The sequence below is a fragment of the Jaculus jaculus genome, chromosome 8, assembly GCF_020740685.1.
Source record: "Jaculus jaculus isolate mJacJac1 chromosome 8, mJacJac1.mat.Y.cur, whole genome shotgun sequence".
Lineage (NCBI taxonomy): Eukaryota > Metazoa > Chordata > Mammalia > Rodentia > Dipodidae > Jaculus > Jaculus jaculus.
In genome coordinates, this window is record NC_059109.1 from 13,425,235 (window position 1) to 13,448,498 (window position 23,264).

Sequence of the window (23,264 nt, forward strand, 5' to 3'; positions counted from 1 at the left end):
ACCTCAAAAAAAAAAAAAAAAAAAAAAAAATTCTCCAGCTGGGTGTGGTGGCGCACACCTTTAATCCCAACACTTGGGAGGCAGAGGTAGGAGGATCGCCATCTCTCTTTGCTCACAAAATAAAAATATTTTAGGGCTGGAGAGATGGCTTAGCGGTTAAACACTTGCCTGTGAAGCCTAAGGACCCCGGTTCGAGGCTTGGTTCCCCAGGTCCCATGTTAGCCAGATGCACAAGGGGGCGCATGCGTCTGGAGTTCGTTTGCAGAGGCTGGAAGCCCTGGCTCGCCCATTCTCTCTCTCTCCCTCTATCTGTCCTTCTCTCTGTGTCTGTCACTCTCAAATAAATAAATTAAAAAAAGATATTTTAAAAAGAGAAGATTTGAGTGTAGATTTGATCAGAGACATTGAGAGAGAGAGAGAGAGCACGCGCGCTAAGTTGGTGTACCACAGAGCACATCCAGTCACAATAACCAACATATGAAACCAGTGTAGATGTTCATCAACAGATGAATAGCTAAGGAAAATGAGATACATACACAGAATGGAGTTTTCAAAGAAACTAAAAGAGGGCTGGAGGGATGGCTTAGCAGTTAAGGCTCTTGACTGCAAAGCCAAAGGACCCAGGTTCAATTCCCTAGGACCCACATAAGCCATATGCACAAAGTGGTATATGCATCTGGAATTTGTTTGCAGCAGCTGGAGGCCCTGATGCACTCATTCTCTCTCTCTCTCTCTCTGTCAAATAAATAAATTAATAAATTAACTAATTAAAGGAAAGAATAGGAGATGGTAATAGAGGTGAGGTGAACAGAGTGAAAGCACATGCTATACTTGGATGAAAATATCATCATGATAAAATGTACTTTGTACACGAACAAAAGTTTTTGAAAATATTTCTATTTAAATATTTATTTAAATAGGTGTTATTAATTTAAATATTTTTATTATTTGCAAAGAGAGAGAATGGGCATGCTAGGGCCTCCTACCACTGCTAACAAACTCCAGATGCATGTGCTACTTTATGCATCTGATTTTATGTGAGTGCTGAGGAAACGAACCTGTGTCCTTTGGCTTTGTAAACAAGTGCTGAAAAGAATTTTTTTTAAAGAAATGAATAGTTCCATATACTAACTGTGGGCATGGGTTTATCAAAATCATGTGACATTTCAGTGTCTTAAACAATCGCTATTTATGTATAATTTTGTTAGATTTTCTAGTGTCTAAAGAATTTAAAGAATATGTAAACTGTTTTGGTGTACCAACTTTTGTCTAAAGAATTTCACCCCAGTAAATCAGGTTGTAAGTAAGTTATGAGGTTTATTGCACTGGTTTATAGGCTGATAAAACATAAGAACATAATTCAGAAAGATCAAAGGTCAACGCACATGTTTTGGCTGGCTGCAAACATAGTTCATAATCTTGTTGGTGAGATTTTCTTAAGTCTCAGCCAGCAGCAGATTTTTTCCCCCATGTCTTTCTATCCTGCCTGTTTACAGTTCATAGTTGGATGATCACACAGTTGCATGAAAACCATATAGAACACAACTTTAGTATACATTTCACACCTTTCTTCATTGGTTATAATGCCAATTTGTCTTTTTGGTTTCTCAAGATAGGGTCTCACTGTAGCCCAGGCTGTCCTAGAACTCTGTGGCTCCAGGCTGGCCTCAAACTCACAACAATCCTCCTACCTCTGCCTCTTAAGTGCTGGGATTAAAGGCATGTGCCACCACACCCAGTCATAATGCCACATTGTCTAGATTGTTACCACCTCTCTTTCCCCTCACCTTACTAATACCTTTAACTGTCATGCATTGCTTTCCCAAACCCACCCTTTTTATATTTCTATAAAGATGTACACAAAAGAAATGGAATCAACAATTTTTTGACTTTCATGAAATTACACCAAGGTTGCATAATGTTCCTGTAAACGTCTTTTTCTTGTGCTAAGGACACATTTTAAAGTCACCCCCCCACCACCACCGCCCAGGTAACTAAAAGAGAGTCTGTAGAAAATGTGGGAAAATTAATTTGTTCAGGACTTACCTTGGTAAAGGCTGTTCCCTCTTAGCTCCACAACACAAAAGACTCCCTGATGTTTTATGCACTATTTATTAATTTCAATAAGCCCTTCCCACTTAAAGGGAAATGCTGCTTCCAGTGTCCAGGAATCAAAAGTGTTTCATAAGAGATTAGAAGAAAAGTGCTAAGTCATCCTCATATTGCAAGAGACCAGGTAATGTGTTCTTTTCCCAAGTGGCAAAGGAAAGTTAAACAAGAAAACATTTCAGGTAGATTTCATTCCCTCGGTGAGTCAGTGGCAATGGGCCTTTTCAAGAGTCTTAGGTGGAATTTTCATGAGTGGAATGCAAGGAAGGACTGACGCACACAGAAAATCCATATTTTAGCTTATCTTGGAGGTAAATTCTGTAATAAGCAAGTATCCCCTCACTGCAAGCCAAAATAAACCCTTCCCCCTTAAAAAAAAAAAAAGTTATTTGGGCTGGGGAGATGGCTCAGCAGTTAAGGTGCTTGCCTGCAAAGCCTAACAACCTGTGTTCAATTCCCCAGCACTCACATAAAGCCAGATGCACAGTGGCGCAGGCATCTGGAGTTTGTTTGCACTAGCTGAAGACCCTGGTGTGTTCATTGTCTCTCTCTCCTTTTCTTTCTTTGTGCTTGCAAATAAATAAAAATATTTTTAAAAAGTTATTTGCCCGAGATTTATCAGGATTGTTTGCATGTATGTGATGTGTGATGTGTGCATGCATGTGCATGCATAGCAGGGCGTGTACTTGTAGAGGCCACTTCTTATATAACAAATATAAGATCCTGTAGGGCAGTGTTTTTCACACACACACACACACACACACACACACACACACACACACTGTAGTAGTTGACACTGTAGGGCTTTCATCTACAAGATAAACTTCTCTCCACACACTTGTGTTAGAAAACTGCTTTCCCTCCTTGATCGGATTTAGCCTTTAGAGGACATCTTCGTAAATGACCCACTGCTCCTGCAAGTGCTGAGTCATGCTCATGGGTTAGCACAGACCGATCTCAGGGTGAACTGAGGGATGGGCGGCAGAACACAGTAGAAACATGGAAGAGGATGTATTTGTGCATCTTCCTGTTTATGTGATGCGTGTGGGTACACGGGCACATGTGTGCGTGTGCATATAGAGGCCAGAAGTCAAGGTTGCATGTCTTCCACAATTGCTCTCTTCACTTTAATTATTGACTTATTTTATTTTATTTTTTTAGGTAGGGTCTCACTCTAGCCCAGGCTGACCTGGAATTCACTATGTAGTCTCAAGGTGGCCTCGAACTCATGGTGATCCTCCTACCTCTGCCTCCCAAGTGCTGGGATTAAAGGTATGTGCCACCACACCTGTCTCTACTTTATTTTTAAAATATTTTATTTGTTTATTTTGAAAGAGAGAGAGGGAGGGAGGATGCAGATGGAGAGAGAATGGGTGCACGAGGGCCCCCAGCCACTGCAAATGAACTCCAGATGCATGCCTCCCTCGCTCTGCGATGCTACACTTGGCTTTTTACAGCCAACTCTTTACTAAGCCATATCTCCAGCTCTTAAACTGCTTTTCATCCTTGGATCATAACTACCAACAATGCCTCAGGAAATTTTAAATTTGAATCTTGAGTTGAGAATTTGACAAGATGTTGTAGATGGTTCTCAGAAAACTAAAACAGGCACTGGGCATGGTGGCACACACCTTTAACCTCAACATTCCAGAGGCTGAGACAGGAGGATCACTGTGAGTTTGAGGCCACCCTGAGACTACATAGTGAATTCTAGGTCAGCCTGGACTAGAGTGAGACTCCACCTTAAAAAATAAAAGGTGGCGGGGGTGCAGCTGGAGAGGTGGTTTAGCAGTTAAGGTGCTTGCCTGAGAAACCTAAGGAATTCACTATATAAAGAAAAGGAAAACTACAATGGGACTGGAGAGATAGTTCAATGGTTAAGGGTACTTGCAAAGCCTGCATGCCTGGATCCAATACCCTTGAATCCACATAAAACCAGATGCCCAAAGTGACATATGCATCTGAAGTTTGTTCACAGAAGCAGGAGGCCCTGGCACAAATATTTCCTGCTCTCTGTGAAATAAATAAATAATAATAAAAAAACCATAACAGGGCTGGAGAGATTGCTTAGTGGTTAAGCGCTTGCCTGTGAAGCCTAAGGATCCTGGTTCGAGGCTTGATTCCCCAGGACCCACGTTAGCCAGATGCACAAGGGGGTGCAAGCATCTGGAATTCGTTTGCAGTAGCTGGAGGCCCTGGCGCGCCCATTCTCTCTCTCCCTCTGCCTCTTTGTCTGTCGCTCTCAAATAAATAAATGAAGTAAATAAACAAACAGAAGTATAACAGACCACATGATCTACATTTTCTTTTCTTTATTAAATTCTTAATTATAAGAAAGGGACAAGTTAGGAGGTTAGAAAACAATTCCATAGCAGATGCTAATGAAAAAGAACAAGTTTCAGTTAAGCCCTGTCAGTTTATTTTACAACCAAAAAATTATCTCAGCTGGGCACAGTGGCGCGTACCTTTAATCCCAGCACTAGGGAGGCAGCGATAGGAGAATCACTGTGGGTTCAAGGACAGTCTGGGATTACAGAATGGGTGTCAGGTCAGCATAGGCTAGAGTGAGACACTACCTTAAAAAAAAAAAAAAAAAAAACTGATCACTTCACAGGCAGGTCAGCACTTAGGTGTAGCATTTATTCAGTGACATTTATTTAGAAGTTGAAAATCTTCCTTGCTTTTGCTATGCTTTTCTCATCAACAGGAGGCTGCCTCTGGCTCCCAGGCTGCAGAAACTTCTTCATGGTGGGCATGTCACTGATTCTGGTTTTTAGGACCTGTGGGACACAAATCACAGCCTTAGGGAGGAGCCCAAGGACCAAACCCACTGTTAGCACAACTTGGGAAAAACAGCGAGTATCTTCCTTAGCTTGAGGGTGAAGGCTGGAAACAGATGCCCAGTGCTAAGGAAGTCAAGATATAGAAAATCAGGCCAGAGGGATGGCTTAGCGGGTAAGGCACTTGCCTGCAAAGCCAAAGGATCCTGGTTCGATTCCCTAGGACCCACGTTAACCAGATGCACAAGGGGGGCGCACACATCTGGAGTTCCTTTGCAGTGGCTGGAGGCCCTGGAGCACTCGTTCTCTCACTCTCTCTCCCTCTTTGTCCAATAAATAAATAAATACTTTAAAAAAAAAGATGTGGAAAGTCACTGAATAGCACTTTGCATGAAGATTTCTTTAAAACTTTACTCAGTTACAACCATACCATCATCTCCCTAATACTCAAACCGTGTAGATTCATGATTCTGGTACAACATAACAAAGAACCAGGAGTCTGTTAGATACCATGGCAGAGGAATACTCAAGTAGATGAAATGAAGACAGAGTAAGCTATGTTGGAAACTGAGTGTAGAAAACATGAAGCAAGTCTTAACAGATACAAAGGAAATAATTTCTTGTAGATCAGGGAGAAAATTGAATTTTTCTTTTCTAGGATCAAAGGACAGTGAAAGCACCGTTTGCCAGAGCATTCAGGAAGTAGCTACGGCGGTTTTAAGACACGTTGTGGCTGTGAGTCTCGCAACAATTCAGGGGCGTCTCAAATGAATAATTCAAGGATACACCTGAAGGTGCTAGAAAAGCCAGAACATGCTAAGCCCCAAAGCAGCAGGAGTTAAGAAATAATAAAAAGTGGTCTGGGGACTGGAGAAATGGTTTAGCAGTTAAGGCACTTGTCTGCAAAACTAAAGGACCTCAGTTCAATTCCCCAGGACCCACGTAAGCCAGATGCACAAGGTGGCACATGCACCTGGAGTTTGTTTGCAGTGGCTGGAGGCCCTGGCATGCTTAGCTTATTCTCTCTTTAGCTACTTCTCTCTCTCTCTCTTTTTCTCTCAAATAAATAAACAAAATATTTTAAAAAAGAAATAATACAGTGCCAGGGATGGGATACCGTCCAGTGAGTTGTTGGCCACGGAGGTACCTGATGCCCCCAAAACATTACAGGCCATTGCTGAGGCTCTTGTTTTCCCACCAGGAATAAATGGTAAGACCCTGTTTCTGAAGACTCCACATACTTGGGCTGCAAGGTCACTGAGAATTCTGCTGGAGCTGAGCTGAAAACCTCCTCCATGTAGACCAGCTGACAGAAAGCTGGAAGAAGCCATGCAGCATGCAGTCCTATGGGAGAGAGAGAAATTACGAGTGAAGGTACTCAACAAGCCTTAAATTTGGCCAGACAGGCCAAATGAGCCAATGGGTGCAATAGTGGCATGTCTGCTATGGGGAAAACCAACTGCCCTCTAATTAGACTGGAGGCCTGCTTCATGGGAGGGAATACATCCCTGATACTGAAAACCTACAACGGGTAGTCATGAGCCCTAGGGGTGTAACATCTGCTGATGTCTGGCTAAATGTATGTACTATGCTCACCAAACTGCCCAGTAAACACTTCTCTTAATGTTCATACCCATATATTAATGCTACTATCACTTTTGGTTAGAGAAGATTCTCTTTCCAGATGGCAGTGACCTTGGGATGACTCAGAAGGTACCATGGTGCTGAGAAGTGACAGAGGAGTGCTCAGCACTGAAACATCTCTATCACACCTTCTAAGGCTCAGAGTCTGTTGTGGAAGAGGTGGTGGAAAGAATGTAAGAGACAAAGGAAGGGTAGGACTCCTTACAATGTGCTCCACCAGACACAAAATGACCTGGATATCCATGATCTCACAGTGCCTGACACTATCTACACAAGACCATCATACTAGGAGGAAAAGATGATGACACCAAAATAAAAGACTGATTGAGATGGGGAGGGGGATATGATGGAAAGTGGAGTTTCAGAGGGGAAAGTGGGGGAGGGGAAACTACCATAGGATACTATCTACAAGCATGGAAGTTGTCAATAAAAAAATTTTAAGAAGCCAGACGTGGTGGCGCACGCCTTTAATCCCAGTACTTGGGAGGCAGAGGTAGGAGGATCACCGTGAGCTCGAGGCCACCCTGAGACTACATAGTGAATTCCAGGTCAGCCTGAGCCAGAGTGAGACCCTACCTCGAAAAACAAAAAAACAAACAAAAAATTAAAATTAAAAAAAAAAGAAATATAAAGGTAAAGAGCAAAATTATTGAAATGGAGACTAAAAGCACAATATATAGAATTAGTCAAACACAGAGCTAATTATTTTTGAAATACATAAGAAGATTGAAAATTCCAAAAGATGACTCAAAATAATAAAACTAGAGATGAAGAAAAAAGGCTATTACAGGAAGATTTCAGTGAAATTCAGAGGCTTTTCAGAGAATCCTTTGAAAACAAATATATTTAAAAAAAACTTGAAAACTCTAGAAGAAATGAGTAAGTTCCCAGACACACTGCTTATGAAAATTAAATCAAGAGAGTCTAAACAACTTTAAACAGAGCCAAAACACGCAACGAGATTGTAGGAGATTCAGGAGAAAGCTAGATTCTTTCAGGTACTTTCAGTTAGGAACAGAAGTCCAAAGAGAGGACCAGGAGGTGCCACCTCACGTGCCAACACACCTTGGCAGAAATAGAACTCAAGTCTGACCCAGATTCATCCACAACAGCTACAGTGCCCTCTGCTGCCCACGGTTTAACATACTACCTTGGTGAATACCAGATAGATGATAGGTAGGTAGGTAGATGATGGATGGATGGATGGATGGATGGATGGATGGATGGATGGATGGATGGATGGATGGACAGATAGATAGATAGATAGATAGATAGATAAATAGACAGACAGACAGACAGACAGATAGATAGATAGACAGGCTGACTGACTACGGGCTCGCCAGGGCCTCTTGCCACTGCAGCGTGCAGGCACATGTGATACTTTGTGCATCTGGCTTTCCATGGATACTGGGAAATGAGACCCAGGCCAGCATTCTTTGCAACACGCGCTTTGAAACAATGAGTCATCTCTCCAGGTCTCTACCAAACCCTTGAAAGAGGAACTAACCCCAAGCCTTCTCAAACTGTCTGTGAAAAGAAAGGCAAGGGACACTACCAACTTCATTCTATGAAACCTGCATTCCCAATACCAAAACCACATAAGAACAAGACAAAACAAACAAACAAAACATAGTCAAAGCACCTGATAAACATTAGATTTAAAAAAAAAATTGTTGGGCTGGAGAGATGGCTTAGCTGTTAAGCGCTTGCCTGTGAAGCCTAAGGACCCCGGTTCGAGGCTCGATTCCCCAGGACCCACGTTAGCCAGATGCACAAGGGGCGCACGCGTCTGGAGTTTGTTTGCAGAGGCTGGAGGCCCTGGCGCACCCACTCTCTCTCTGTTGCACTCAACTAAATAAATAAAAATGACTACAACAACAAAAAAAAACATTAAAAACTTGTTAATAAAATATTTGCAAATTGAATGTGAGAACACATTTAAGAACATGCTCTACCCTGACTAAGTTGACTTTATTCTGGGGTTGCAAAGTTGATTCAGCACAACATAAATCAGTACATGAAATACAACGTATAAACAGACGTCAAGACAGAAATCACATGATTATCCCAATAGTGGCAGAAAGGCCTCTGACAGAGGTCAGCATTCCTCTATGACAGAAGCCCTGCAGAAACTTGGAGCAGAAGGAATGTACCCAAGCATGAGAGCTACATGCATGCAAAACAGAGGTGTGTGTGAGAGAGAGAGCTTTGCAAAGAGAAAGACAACAGGGGCTGGAGAGATGGCTTAGCGGTTAAGCGCTTGCCTGTGAAGCCTAAGGACCCCGGTTCAAGGCTCGGTTCCCCAGGTCCCACGTTAGCCAGATGCACAAGGGGGCGCACGCGTCTGGAGTTCTTTTACAGAGGCTGGAAGCCCTGGCGCGCCCATTCTCTCTCTCCCCCTCTATCTGTCTTTCTCTCTGTGTCTGTTGCTCTCAAATAAATAAATAAATAAATAAATTAGAAAGACAACAGCTCACAGCAGGAACCAGAGCTAAGAGAAGGAGATCAGCTGGAAGAGGCCTGCTCCCATGGATTTAGTATGCAAAGACATGGTTCTATCTGGGATGAAGAGAATCCCAGAGAGTACAGGAGACGACCTCGGTGGGACATGGGAACAGGGAGAGCTGCTGTGCTGGGTTCCCTCTCAATGTGAAAGTCACGATCATCTCTAGGAGTAGCACACTCCTCAAATTCCTTTTTCATTCTGTTATTTATTTATTCTGAGGTAGGGTCTCACTCTATCCCAGGCTGACCTGGAATTACTAATGTAGTCTCAGGGTGGCCTTGAACTCTTGGCGGTCCTCCTACCTCTGCCTCCCCAGTGCTGGCATTAAAGGTGTGTGCCACCATGCCAGGCTACAGATTTCTTTCCATGACAAGATTCTCTTAAGGTCCCAGAACAAATGCCTGAACACCCACTTTACCCACCCAGGGATAAGTAGTGCAGACCAGACGTGCACTACCAGCCCAAGGGCCGAAATAGTAGATGCATGACCGGAAGTGTGAACTGGTTCACCTGCAGCAGAGGGAAGTTGGCCAAAACGTTGGAGTCCAGCTCTCCCATGTTGTAGATCATTTCAACCAGGTGAACGTCAGCTTTGCTCAGCCTGTTGCCAACAAGGTAGTCTTGTTTAACACCTGTAGAAGTCACAGGATCAGATCAGGAACACAGAGAGAGAAAGAGAGAGAGAGAGAGGGAGGGAGGGAGGCTGGGCCCTGCCTACTCTCCCCTTAAGTACAGAACTACAGGTATGGCGCTCCAGACCTTGCTACAGAGCTCTCAGGAGGAAGACTGACAAATGGTCTCTTTTCACTCCTCCGCGGAGGCCCACGTGACCCTCTCTTTCCTTTTCACGTCTTTGTGGAACCCCTCCCCTAGCCTCTAGGGCTGCAACCTGTTCTCATAGCCCCGAAACTTCCTGATGTAAACTGGATGTGATGGCACGTGCCTTTTATTCCAGCGCTAGGGAGCCTGAGGTGGGAGGATCAGCTTGAGTTTAAGGCTATTTTCAGGAGGTTTCAGTTGTTGCTGGTGTTCCTAGGCTTCATTAGTGTAATAAGAGTATAATTGATGTAACTGTAAGAAATATATGACTGTTAGCCGGGCGTGGTGGCACACGCCTTTAATTCCAGCACTTGGGAGGCAGAGGTAGGAGAATCGCTGAGAGTTCGAGGCCACCCTGAGACTACATAGTGAATTCCAGGTTAGCCTGAGCCAGAGTGAGACCCTACCTCGAAAAACAAAAAACAAACAAACAAAAAAACCAACAAAAAACAAAAAAGAAGAAAGAAAGAAGTATTTGAATGCATCTAAGACCTTCACTAAAGCAGTCTGAATCTCACAGTTCTAGCCCAGCACGATGCCTTTAATCCCAGCACTTGGGAGGAAGAAGTAGGAGAATCGCTGTGAGTTCAAGACTGAGGGGTTAATAGCCTTTACCGAAAACTAAAAGGAACTAAAGAGTTAATAGCTATCCCTAAAGCTTGCTGGCGATAAAGAAGTCTGATACCTCCCCTGACTGATGTACTCCCTTTAGCCTAGATGGCCTTGAAGGACCAGGGACTATCTGGGCATCCTCCCTCAGACATTCCTGGCTGAAGAAACCTATTCTGAACAAGGATGCAAACAGCTCCAAGTTTCTTATCAACTGCACCTGGTCCAGTCTGTTTTTCTTAGGTTTCTCCTTATAAGCTGTCATCCTAACCTGAGCCGGTGCTTCAGCCTGCATCCCATGGGAAAGCTGGGGCCCCTCGCTGTTTCTCTCAATAAACAGTCTTGTCTGTAGGGTTTAAGTCGGGTGCTCTCTTTTGCTTTTCTTTTACACTTTCCTTACAAAGGCCACCCCGGGACTACATAGTGAATTCCAGGTCAACCTGGACTAAAGCGAGACCCTACCTCAAAAAAAAAAAAAAAAAAAAAAAAAAAAAAAAAAACAGATCTGGAGAGATGACTTAGTGGATAAGGTGTTTGCCTGCAAAGCCAAAGGACCCAGGATCTATTCCCCAGGACCTACGTAGCCAGATGCACAAGGTGGTGCATGCATCTGGAGTTTGTTTGCTGTGGCTGGATGCCCTGGCGTGCCCATTCTCTCTCTACCTCTCTCTGCCTCTTCCTCTCTCCCTCTCTCAAATTAATAAATAATAAAATATTTTAAAACAACAACAAAAAGAATTTTACATGAAAATACAGCTGAAAAGTTTCCTTTAAACAATTTGTTGTACAGTCAATATGTTAACGGATGACAGAAAAATCTGACAATGTAGTTAAACAGATGGGAACTGACTCACAGACCTGATTTCTTTAGACCAAACTTGTAGTGTATAATGAACTACCTCATCTTTGGAAACCAGCAACTTGTAATTAGTCTATTTTTCAGAAAGGAATGTCTTAACTGTGTATTTCCAGATTGTACATCTCTCCCCTCTGCAGCAAGGGAAACCTTAAACAAAGACGTTGTTAAGGTATAAAACCTTTACATAGCCAGTGCTGGGGCCTCTATCTATCCTGGCACTAGCCAACAGAAGTCCTTGAGTTAAAGGCTTCAAAAAAAATTCTCTCTCCCAGAGCTGTGGAGATGGATCAGTGGTTAATGGTGCTTGCTTGCAAAGCCTAACGGCCAGGTTTGATTCCCTGTACCCACACAAAGCCAGATGCACAAAATGATGCATGCATCTGGAGCTCCTTTGCAGAGTGGCAAGAGACCCTGGCATGACCATGCTCTCTCTCTCTCTCTCACTCTCTCATTGCAAATAAGTAAAAATATTTAAAAATAAGACAATAACAAAAAAATCTTCTCTCGTCTCTTCAGTGGATGTGCCTGATTATTCTCCCTGACTTGATTTACCCAACTTCCCATCGCAGCTAGAATGGAGCTGCAGAGTGAGATCCAGGTCAGCCTGGGCTAGAGTGAGACCCTGCTTCAAGAAAAACAAAAAACAACAACAACAACAACAAAAGCAAAGCCAAAATGGGCAGAACTGGGCTGGAAAAATGGCTTGGTGGTTAAGGTCCCTGCCTACGAAGCCTAAGGACCCATGTTCTACTCTCCAGATCCCACATAAGCCAGACACAAAGGTGAGGCAAGCACAAGGTCACACATGCCCACTAGGTGGCGCAAGCATCTGGAGTTTGATTTCAGTGGCCCTGGCACACCAATTCTCTCTCTCTGTCTCTCTCACTTGCTCTCTCTAAAATAAAAAATATATATATTTTTAAATTTTTTATTTTTATTTATTTATTTGAGAGTGACAGACAGAGAAAGAAGCAGATAGAGAGAGGGAGAGAGAATGGGCGCACCAGGGCCTCCAGCCACTACAAATGAATTCCAGATGCGTGTGCCCCCTTGTACATCTGGCTAACGTGGGTCCTGGGGAGTCGAGCCTTGAACCAGGGTCCTTAGGCTTCATAGGCAAGCACTTAACCACTAAGTCATCTCTCCAGCCCAAAATAAAAATATTTTCAAAAATGAAAAAAAAAAAGGGGCAGAACTTCATTTCATGATGTTAGTGTTTATGGTGCTTATGTCTGTAATCCCAAATTTCAGAAGGCTGAGTCATGAGGATTGTTGAGTTCAAGACCAGCCTGAACTACATAGTGAGTTTTAGGCAAGCCTGGATTACAACGTGAAGCTCTGTCTCAAAAACAAAACAAAACAAAATCAAATTAGGACTGGAGAGATGGCTCAGCAGTTAAAGATGCTTCCTTGCAAAGCCTATTGCCCTTGGTCCAATCGCCCAGCACCCACATAAAGCCAGATGTAAAAAGTGGTGCAGTCACAATAGACCTTGGCACACCCGTGCACACACACAAATAAATAAAAATTAAAATATATATATGTATTTCTTGGTTTTTCCTTTTTTTTTGTGGTAGGGTCTCGCTCTAGCCCAGGCTGACCTGGAATTCACTATGGAGTCTCAGGGTAGCCTCGAACTCACGGTGATCCTCCTACTTCTGCCTCCTGAGTGCTGGGATTAAAGGCGTGCGCTACTATACCCGGCTAAAAAAACAATTTTTTTATTGCACCTGCACAGGTCTTTGTTGAACTGATGAACTTTGATGAAACTGAAACGAGGTGGAAGAGCAACTACGTGAGAGCAACTAAGTGAAGTTCCACTCTGGCAGCTACAGGAGAGCGAGCTCCTCCACAGGCAAGCTGACGGGTGCTAAGGGCACAACTATGGGCATATAACACACACACATGCTCACAGTATATATATATATGTTATGTATGCATATATATGTTTAAAATGGGTGTGGTGGTGCACACCTGTAATCCCAGCACTCGGGAGGCAGAGGTAGGAGGATCACTGTGAGTTCTAGGCCATCCTGAGACTACAGAGTGAATTCCAGGTCAGCCTGGGCTACAGAGAGACCCTAACTCAAAAAAACAAAACAAAACAAAAAGAAATGAAAAGAAAACAGTCAGGCAAGATGGCGCACGCCTTTAATCCCAGCACTCAGGCGGCAGAGGTAGGAGGATCGCCATGAGTTCAAGGCCACCCTGAGACTACATAGTGAATTCCAGGTCAGCCTGGGCTAGAGCGAGACCCTCCCTTGAAAAACCAAAAACTAAAAACAAAAAACATATATTTAAACCACAAAATGCTTTGGGCATGTGTCTCCCCTCAGCTTTCACTCTAATCTTCCCTGGGCAAGACCTCCACTGTCATGACCACACTTTTCACGCAGGAGTAAGACACCTCATTGCTGACATGTTCCCTGACCTGCTCTCCTCGCGTCCTGGTATAACTCTGGGATATGAAGTATTCCTGGGTGAGCTTGCATTCCTCTTCCTTGCGACGTTTGCCCCGAGCCCTAGCTTACACTGTGAGTTAAGCTGCATGAGGGGTTCTCCAGGGTGACTGCGGCTGCTGCCTGCAGCTGACACTGTAGTGTGTGAAAAACAGCGCCTGACTGACGGAGGAGGGAGAGACGGACACAGATGATAGAGTCGACAGAACAGCACGTTAATTTAAGCGGAGAGTTCCTATATGTTCGTTAAATGCTTCCTTCAGAGCTGGAGAGATGGCTTAGCTGTTAAGATGCTTGCTGGCAAAGCCAAAGGACCCAGGGTCGATTCCCCAGTGCCCATGTAAATCCAGACGCACAAGGTGGCGTACACGTCTGGCATTTGTTTACAGTGGTTGGAGAATCTGGCATACCAGTTCATTCTTTCTCTCTCTCTCTCTCTCTCTCTTTCTATTTTGCCTCTATCTATCTCAAATAAATAAATAAATAAAAATATTTAAAATATTTGAAAAATGTTTCCTTCAACCTTTCTGAGTGTATATAGCTTTATATTTAAAAATTGAAAATAATTTGTGATATTTATTAAAGAACCTCAACAAGGGCTGGAGAGATAGCTTAGTTAAGGTGCTTGCCTGCAAAGCCTGAGGATCCATGTTTGACTCTCCAGATCCCATGTTAGCCAGACCCACAAAGGTGAGGCAAGTGCAAGGTCGCACATGACCACTAGGTGGTGCAAGCATCTGGAGTTTGATTGCACTGGTTGAGGCCCTAGCGTGCCAATTCTCTATCTCTCTTTCTCTCTGTCTGCTTCTTGCCCTCTCTAAAAAGTAAAAATGAAAAAAAAAAAAAAAAAGAACCTCAACATTTAAATTTTAGTAGAAAATACATATATGTTAGCCAAGTAAAGGTAATATTTTGACAAGGCCCTTCTCACATTATATGTACACATACATGAATATATCCATAAATATGTATGTATAAGGATTGTTGAAAAGACAGAGTACAACATCTAATGCTATATTATAATTTACATTGTTCATTTATGGAAATCAGGCCTTGTTTTCAATGAGACGACACTGGCTGGAGAGCTTGTCACCATGTGATGTGACCTAACGTTTAGCACCACCAGCCACGGTGTGTGAAGAGCTGATTGTTCTCAGATTTTCCATTCTTTCAAGGGCACAGTTGGCAATGAATTGGTCTTTGTGGGATGAATGAAAAGACAGCGTAGAGTTACTGTACTATGATATTTATAAGCTTACTGTGCTTTTTATATTCACTCTTTTGGTTCATGATATTTTTTTCCCAAGGCAAGCTCTCACTCTAGCCGTGACTGACATAACCTCACTTGGTATCCCGAGGATGGCCTTGAACACACGGCTGTCTTCCTACCTCCGCCTCTCGAGTGCTGGGATTAAAAGCATGCTCCATCATGCTTCCCAGCCCCCTCCCCCACCCATCGGTTCATGACTTTTATTAACACTAATTCAGGTAATTTTGAAATGCAGCCCTTTTCCCTTACACAGGAGTCTTAGCTAAGATAGGTGCAGTATATAACAATGGACCTTTATATCCTTATGCATGTGACTTCAATGGTCTAAGAGACATGTCCCCAAACTTGGTAATTTTGTTAATGTTTCTTCCTCTCCATGCCTGTCACCATCACTATGTAGACACTCCCATTCATTCCTGAAATACTACTACAGTCCCCTCATGGTCAGCTGGGCTCGGGACTCCCTAAACATGGCACCAGAACGCTTCCTGATGTGCTTTTGCCATCACATTGTATCAAAAAGTTGAGGTGTCCCATATAATCTTGTCTAGCTTCCAAGATGACACAGAACCTTCCACAGAGCAAGTTCTTGTGTGTGTGTGTGTGTGTGTGTGCGTGTGTGTGTGTGTGTGTGTGTGTGTGGTTTTTCGAGGTATGGACTTGTTCTAGTCCAGGCTGACCTGGAATTCACTATGTAGTCTCAAGCTGGCCTTGAACTCACAGCGATCCTCCTACCTCTGCCTCCTGAGTGCTGGGATTAAACATATTCTAACCATCACCGTGAAATTCTCTCACAGTATGCCACCTTGGATCCCAGTAAATTAAAACTGGTGCACACCTTTAATCCCAGCTCTCAGGAGGTAGAGGTAGAAGGGTGGTTGTGAGTTTGAGGCCATCCTGAGAGTATGTAGTTAATCCCAGGTCAGCCTAGGCTAGAAAGACACCCTACCTCAAAACAAACACACACAAAAAAACACTTTCATGTAAACAAATGTTAACTTCAATAAAATTATTAGAAAATTTCCTCATAGCACATGTATGTCTAGATAATACTTGAGGATTAGTAAACTGACATTAAGGCATTCTTTAAGTTTATGTAGGTCTGGAGAGATTGCTTAGTGGTTAAGGCATTTGCTTACAAAGCCTAAGGACCCAAGTTCGATTCTTCAATACTCACATAAGCCAGATGCACAAGGTGATGCATGCATCTGGAGTTTGTTCGCAGTGGCTAGAGGCCTTGGCACCCCCATTCTTTCTCTCTTTCTGCCTTTCTCTCACTAATAAATAAATAAACCAAGTGTGGTGGCACACGCCTTTAATGCCAGCACTCAGGAGGCAGAGGTAGGAGGATTGCCGTGAGTTCGAGGCCACCCTGAGACTACATAGTGAATTCCAGGTCAGCCTGGACTAGAGTGAGACCCCACCTTGAAAACCCAAAGTAAATAAATTAACTAATTAAATTAAATATTAAAGTGCACGTGGATGACCCAGGACTTCTGAAAGACCATCTTGCTGATGTCTTCTTTTATGTTTTGCACATGTGTCCCCACAAATTGCTACACTGAGATCGTAACCCTTGGTACCAAGCTGTCAGTAAACTGGGCCTTTGGGAGGGTACTAGGAAATGACGGTGAGATCGTGATGGAAAACATAAATGCCCCCATGAAAGGGACGCTGGAGACTCCAGTGGCCCTGTAAGGGTGCAGCTGGACGTGGGTCACCTGTGACACCAGAAGCAGGCTCTCATCAGGAGCTAAGTGGCCCAGCTCTTTGGTCTTGTCTTTGTCATTGTTCAGATCTGTTCGCACTGGCATCTTTTGTGTAAGACATTTAGTCTATGACATTGTTGTTGTTGTAGCAGACTACGTAGGACTCAGACAGGGAGTTTTAAATATGTTCTTGCTCTGTCACCCATGTAAAGAATGGCATTCGAAGCCGGGCGTGATGGCGCACGCCTTCCATCCCAGCACTCGGGAGGCAGAGGTGGGAGGATCACCATGAGTTTGAGGCCACCCTGAGAATACAGAGTGAATTCCATGTCAGTCTGGGCTAGAGTGAGACCCTACCTCAAAAATTAATTAATTAATTAATTAATTAATTAAAGTGGAGAGAGCAAAAGCTGCTTCCGCATAAATTTGACACTCTCCTTTACTAGTTGTAATATCAGCGTATGTAAAATGCCAATTATATCATGTTTCTTCCCCTGAGGAGATGGAGATAGAGGATTAAGATACAGGTTAGGAGCCGGGCGTGGTGGCGCACGCCTTTCATCCCAGGACTCGGGAGGCATAGGTAGGAGGATCGCCATGAGTTCGAGGCCACCCTGAGACTCCATAGTGAATTCCAGGTCAGCCTGGGCTAGAGCAAGACTCTACCTCGAAGAAAAATAAATAAATAAATATGTAAATAAATAAATATAAAGATACAGGTTTGGTTCTGGACAGACAGCTATCCAGAGACACAGAACTGTTAGATCGTAGAAGCAGTGGTCCCTAGCTTTCTGACAGGAAACTAACAAGGTTTCCAAGCTTTTCCACTTCAATTCCCCTGAGCCCTGGGCACTCTGGACTTTCCCTGAACTTCTGCAGGCTCACCAGGAGAAACCGTCCCCTGCAAAGCCAACCAAAAGTCATTTTCATAGTCAATTAATCACAGCCCTAAGTGGAGACGAAGGTGCTTACAGAATGTGCGGCTTGGAAAACCAGCTGAGCGCTGTGTGGCCCTCCCCTCCCCCTTTGTCTGTGTGAAGGACAGCGAGGTGGGGGGGGGTGTTGAGCTCCTTGCTCACTGAGGGGTTAAAAGGAAAGGTGCAGCTGGTGTTCAGAGAGGCTGGGGGTCTTTGCCCCAACAAATAAAGTTGTATTCCTGCCTCAGAGTGTGTCTGCCTAATTCTTCTCCCATCTCCCCACCCTACAAAAAAAAAAAAAAAAAGTAGAGACTTCATTAGGTTAAGAGAAGAAGGAAGAGAAAATACAGTGAGCTCCAGCCACAGAGAAGGCCAAAGGGGATAGAGAGAACACGTGGGAGGGTTAGGGTCCTCCTCCTCCTCCCCATCTCGGCCCAGCAAGTTAAGGAAGGGGGCTTACCAGAGCAGACAGCCAGAAGTTCAAGAGAAGTGAACAAAAGAAAAAAGAGCTCTGGCTAATTCTTTTTTTTTTTTTTTTTTAATATTTTTATTTGTTTGAGAGTGACACAGAGAGAGAGAAAGAGGCAGATAGAGAGAGAGAGGGAGAGAGAATGGGCACACCAGGGTCTCCAGCCAATGCAAAGGAACTCTAGGCACATAAGGCCCCTTTTGCATCTGGCTAACGTAGGTCCTGGGGAATCGAACCTGGGTCCTTTGGCTTTGCAGGCAAGTGTCTCAATTGCTAAGCCATCCCTCCAGCCCAGCTCTGGCTAATTCTTGTAACGAGGTCACACAGAACCCTCAGGTGCGTACCTGTGATGTTGTTAAAATTTCTCATATCAGGCTGGAGAGATGGCTCAGCAGTTAAGGTGCTTGCCTGCATAGCCTAATGACCCAAGTTTGATTGATTCTCCAGTACCCATGTTAAGCCAGATGCACAACGCGGTGCATATATCTGGAGTTCAACTGCAGTGGCTAGAGGCACCTTGACGTGTCCATTCTCTTTCCCTTGCTCTGTCTCTCTCATTCCCTCCCTCTCCTCTCTGCTTACAAATAAATAAATAAATATATATGTTAAAGAAATTTCTCATATCATTTTTTCATTCTTTTGTTTTCTATATTCTTCCTTTGAACATTTCAAAACAGAAGTGGAATCAAATTCTGTGAAAATGTGTTAGACAGCAGCTGAATCAATGATTCTTGACACGTCCTTTAAGCACACTTTGAGTATAAGAGATGTTCTTAATATGATGGAGAATGGAATTTCAAAGGGGAAAGTGTGGGGGGGAGGGAGGGAATTAACATGGGATTTTTTTTATAATCATGGAAAATGCTAATAAAAATTAAAAAAATAAAATAAAGAGATATTCTTGTGCCAAGGATATATTATGAAGGACTTTTCTAGGCATCTAAAAGGGGAGAAAAAGAAAGTAAAGGAGGAGAAAAGAAAATTTGCAGCAAAACTTAGACCAATACTTACCTTGTCAAAGGATGTCTCAGCTCTGCTGCAAGAAAGGGCTTGTGTGTTTACAAGCTATATTTATTTGTTGGCATAGCCCCTTCCCACTGGAGGGGGAGGAGTCCAGTTGCAGAAAAGCCACCCCCACAAATGTTCAGAGGCAGGGATTTCATTTTCAGTCAGATGGGAAATACCAAGTCATCTTCATAACGCAAAGTAGCAGGTTAATATTTTGCTTTTTAAGCTTAGCCATGATAGTTGAAGCAAACCATATGAAACAGATCTTCAGACTGTGGAGACTGTGGGCCGGGACCGTGTTTTTGAACAACATACTGGCAGTTTCCATGAATGGGTTCCAAGGACAAAAGGCTGAGGTAAAGCCTCCACAATGAGGTTAGCCCTGTAAGCCAAGAACTCACAGACACAAATGCAGTTTTGTTCCTGGGCAGATTAGATTTGTAAATACCACTGGCTCAGCTCAGGAACCTAACATATATGCCAACAAAATTCACGAGGACTGAGATCTGGGTGACAGAAGGGGATGTTAGTGTTGGCAACTTTCATTCTTTGGGGAAGGAGTGCAACAGATTGGGATTATCGTATACTTTGTAAATCCATTGGAATATCCAGCTCAAAATGGAGTTGGGGGGGGTATGAAGATAGCCTCATAGGGCTGGAGAGATGGCTTAGCGGTTAAGCGCTTGCCTGTGAAGCTTAAGGACCCCGGTTCGAGGCTCGATTCCCCCCCATGTTAGCCAGATGCACAAGGGGGCGCACGTGTCTGGAGTTCGTTGGCAGTGGCTGGAAGCCCTGGTGCACCCATTCTCTCTCTCTCTCTGCCTCCTCCTCTCTGTTGTTGCTCTCAAATAAATAAATAAAAATAAACAAAAAATATGTATATAAATAAATGAGAAAAATTTAAGAAAAGATAGCCTAGTAGCTAAAGGTTCTTGCTTGCAAAGCATGTCAGCTTGGATTCAATTCCCCAGCCACCCATAGAAAGCTAGATAGGCATGCTGGAGAGATGGCTTAGTGGTTAAGGCACTTGCCTACGAAGCCTAAAGACCCATGTTCAACCTCTCTCCAGATCCCATGTAAGTCAGACACACGAAAGTGAGGCAAACACAAGGTCGCACATGCCCACTAAGTGGTACAAGGGTCTGGAGTTCGATTGTAGTGGCTGAGGCCCTGGTGCACCAATTCTCTCTCTGTGTTGCTTTCTCTAAAAAGTAAAACAATAAAAATAAACTTAAAAAAAAAAAAAAGAAAGAAAGCTGGACAGGCATTTGTTTGCCTTGGCAAGAGACAAGCCCTTGTTTTGTTTCTTGCTGTCAAAAGCTGCTGGTACATTTGAGATATTTGGAGATTTTGTTGTACTTGTCCAGATTGGTTGATGTAAAAGCAGCTTTCTTCCTTCAGTACAGTATGGGTTCTACCATGAGCAGCTGTCAAGAAATCTTGGTATATTTGAAGTAAATCAGCTGGAAGGATATTGAACTGTTCCCGTGTTCCCGAATGTTCTTGGTTAGTGTAGGTGTTTGGTCAGTGAGTTCTAGAAGTAGTCTCTCTCTCTTTCTCTGCTAGCAAATAAATAAATAAATAAATATTTTATTTACTTATATTTTCTTCTTTGTTCTTTTTTTTTTTTAAGGTAGGGTCTTGCTCTAACCCAGGTTGACCTGGAAATCACCATATAGTCTCAGGCTGGTCGTGAACTCATAGCAATCCTCTTAGCTCTGCCTCCTGAGTGCTGGGATTAACAGCATGTTTCACCATGCCTGGTTAAATAAATATTTATGAAAGATATATTAAATTGTGGAAGTTTCCAATAATACTCAAAAAACTGGAAATAATGACCACCCCCTGCGAGAGGGTTAAGACACTCTGTGGAGCTCAGAGGAGGTTTGAGTCCAGAAACGAAACAATTACTTTACTTAGAGCAGAATCTGGTCATTGTTGAGCCAAAACAGCTCAGATCTAGTACAACCTATGACAAATCTATTTAGAAAGAGAAAACACCATTTGACAACCACTGTGTTTAGCCTAATCTGGGATAGCAATTGATCTTATGTATAAGAGAAATTTTTGTTAGCATAAAACAATTTTATGTCTTATCCATGACTTGAAATTGATCAAGCTGAGGCAAACTATCCCAACATATTTTACCTAACAGGAGGATAAAGATTATAGTGACTGAGTTAAATCACTTAACCCTGGGCTGGAGAGATGGGTTAGCGGTTAAGTGCTTGCTTGGGAAGCCTAAGGACCTTAGTTTGAGGCTCGATTCCCCAGGACCCACGTTAGCCAGATGCACAAGGGGCGCACGTGTCTGGAGTTTGTTTGCAATGGCTGGAGACCCTGGCGTGCCCATTGTCTGTCTCCTCTGCCTCTTTCTGTCTCTGTCTGTTGCTCTCAAATAGATAAATAAAAATAAATGTTTTTTTTTTAAATCACTTAACCCTAAGTGATTAAACCTAGTGATGACTTATTAGGATAATTCTAGCATATATATACACACACACACATGCACGCACACACACACACACACACACACACACACACACACATATGGCATAATAACAGGAGATATCTTTAAAGTCATAATGTCTTTAGGTATGAGTACCTCATCTTTGGAAATTAAACAGCTATATGTGAAGTTTTATCTTCAGACTCAATTTCTCCAATAGTTAAAACCTGGACAAATGGAGAAAACTAATTTATTTTATTGAGAGCCTTAAAGCCAGTTTTTATGACCCTTAAACCATAACAAATTAGCATCAGTGAGCTGTTAATGCATGAGACTTAACCGTAAGACTCAGTTTCTCCATGGGTTTGGTTGAATTGTATAGAGAAGGGAGCTTGATCCTCAAAGGAGCCTTCCTCAAATACTGCACCAAAGATGAGCAAAGTAAGGATTTGGGAGGCCATTTGAAATGGTTTCTTATCCCATGGTTAAGACTGGTTATAGGGCTCCATCTGCTGGTGGAAGTGAGTTGTGGCCAGATCTTGAGAGAACTGGCAGTGGAAAGAGATGCATGAGAACATGCGTTCAACAGGAGGGCTTTGCTTTTTATTCTTATTATTTTTATTATTGACAACTTCCACAATTATAGACAATAAACCATGATAATTCCCTCCCCCATCACTTTTCCCTTCACAACTCCGCTCTCCATCATATCCCCTCCCCTCTCAACCAGTCTTTTATTTTGATGCCATCATCTTTTCCTCCTATTATACTGGTCTTGTGTAGGTAGTGTCAGGTACTGTGAGGTCATGGATATCCAGGCCATTTTGTGTCTGGAAGAGTGCATTGTAAGGAGTCCTACCCTTCCTTTGGCTCTTATATTATCCTCGCCACTTCTTCCGCAATGGACCCTGAGCCTGACATCTGCTTCAGGGCTGAGCACGCCTCTGTCACTTCTCAGCACCATGGTGCCTTTTGAGTCATCCCAAGGTCACTGCCATCTGAAAAGAGAAGCTCCTCTAACCCAAAGTGAGAGTAGCATTAATATATGGGTATGAACATTAAGAGAAGTGCTTACCAGGCAGTTTGGTGAGCATAGTATATGCATTTAGCCAGACAGCAGCACACGTTACATCCCTAGGGCTCATGACCTCCCCTGTCATAGGTTTTCAGTATCAGGCATGTATTCCCTCCAGTGAAGCAGACCTCTAGTCCAATTAGAGAGCAGGTGATTTACCCTATAACAAACATGCCACCATTGCACCTGTTGGCTCATTTGGCCTGGCTGACCCAACTTAAGGCTTACAGTGTCTGCTGTTGAGTATCTTCACTGGTGATTTCTCTCTCTCCCATAGAGCTGCATGCAGTGTGGCTTTTCCCAGCTTTCTGTCAGCTGATCTATATGGAGGAGGTTTTCAGTTCAGCTCCAGCTTGATTTCTCAGTGGCCTTGCAGCCCAAGTATGTGGAGTCTTCAGCAATAGGGTCTTACCATCTATTCCTGGTGGGAAGCCAAGAGCCTCGGCAATGGCCTGCAATGTTTTGGGGGCATCAGGGACCTCCATGGCCAACAACTCCCTGTGCTTCTTTTTTATTTGTTTTGTTTTTGGGGTGTGTGATGTAGGTGTGTGTATATGTAAGCCTGTGAGTGCACTTGTGTGT

The 23,264-nt window shown here is 43.3% G+C and overlaps 1 protein-coding gene and 1 long non-coding RNA gene across 2 annotated transcripts in view; both read right to left on the reverse strand.

Moving 5' to 3' along the window:
- LOC101601760 (glutathione S-transferase A3-like) overlaps positions 1 to 2,072 on the reverse strand; it is a 28,130-nt gene extending 26,058 nt beyond the window's left edge. The window contains exon 1 of the mRNA XM_045157264.1: positions 2,047 to 2,072. The gene's annotated coding sequence lies outside the window, so the exon portion shown is untranslated. The remainder of the gene's footprint in view (positions 1 to 2,046) is intronic.
- A 4,101-nt stretch (positions 2,073 to 6,173) lies between these two features.
- Positions 6,174 to 19,239, reverse strand: LOC123462726. The gene is made up of 3 exons (XR_006638488.1): positions 19,162 to 19,239; positions 9,550 to 9,671; positions 6,174 to 6,233 (listed from the first exon to the last, which is right to left on the reverse strand). It is a non-coding gene; the product is annotated as an uncharacterized LOC123462726 (long non-coding RNA).
- Positions 19,240 to 23,264: the final 4,025 nt, after the last annotated feature.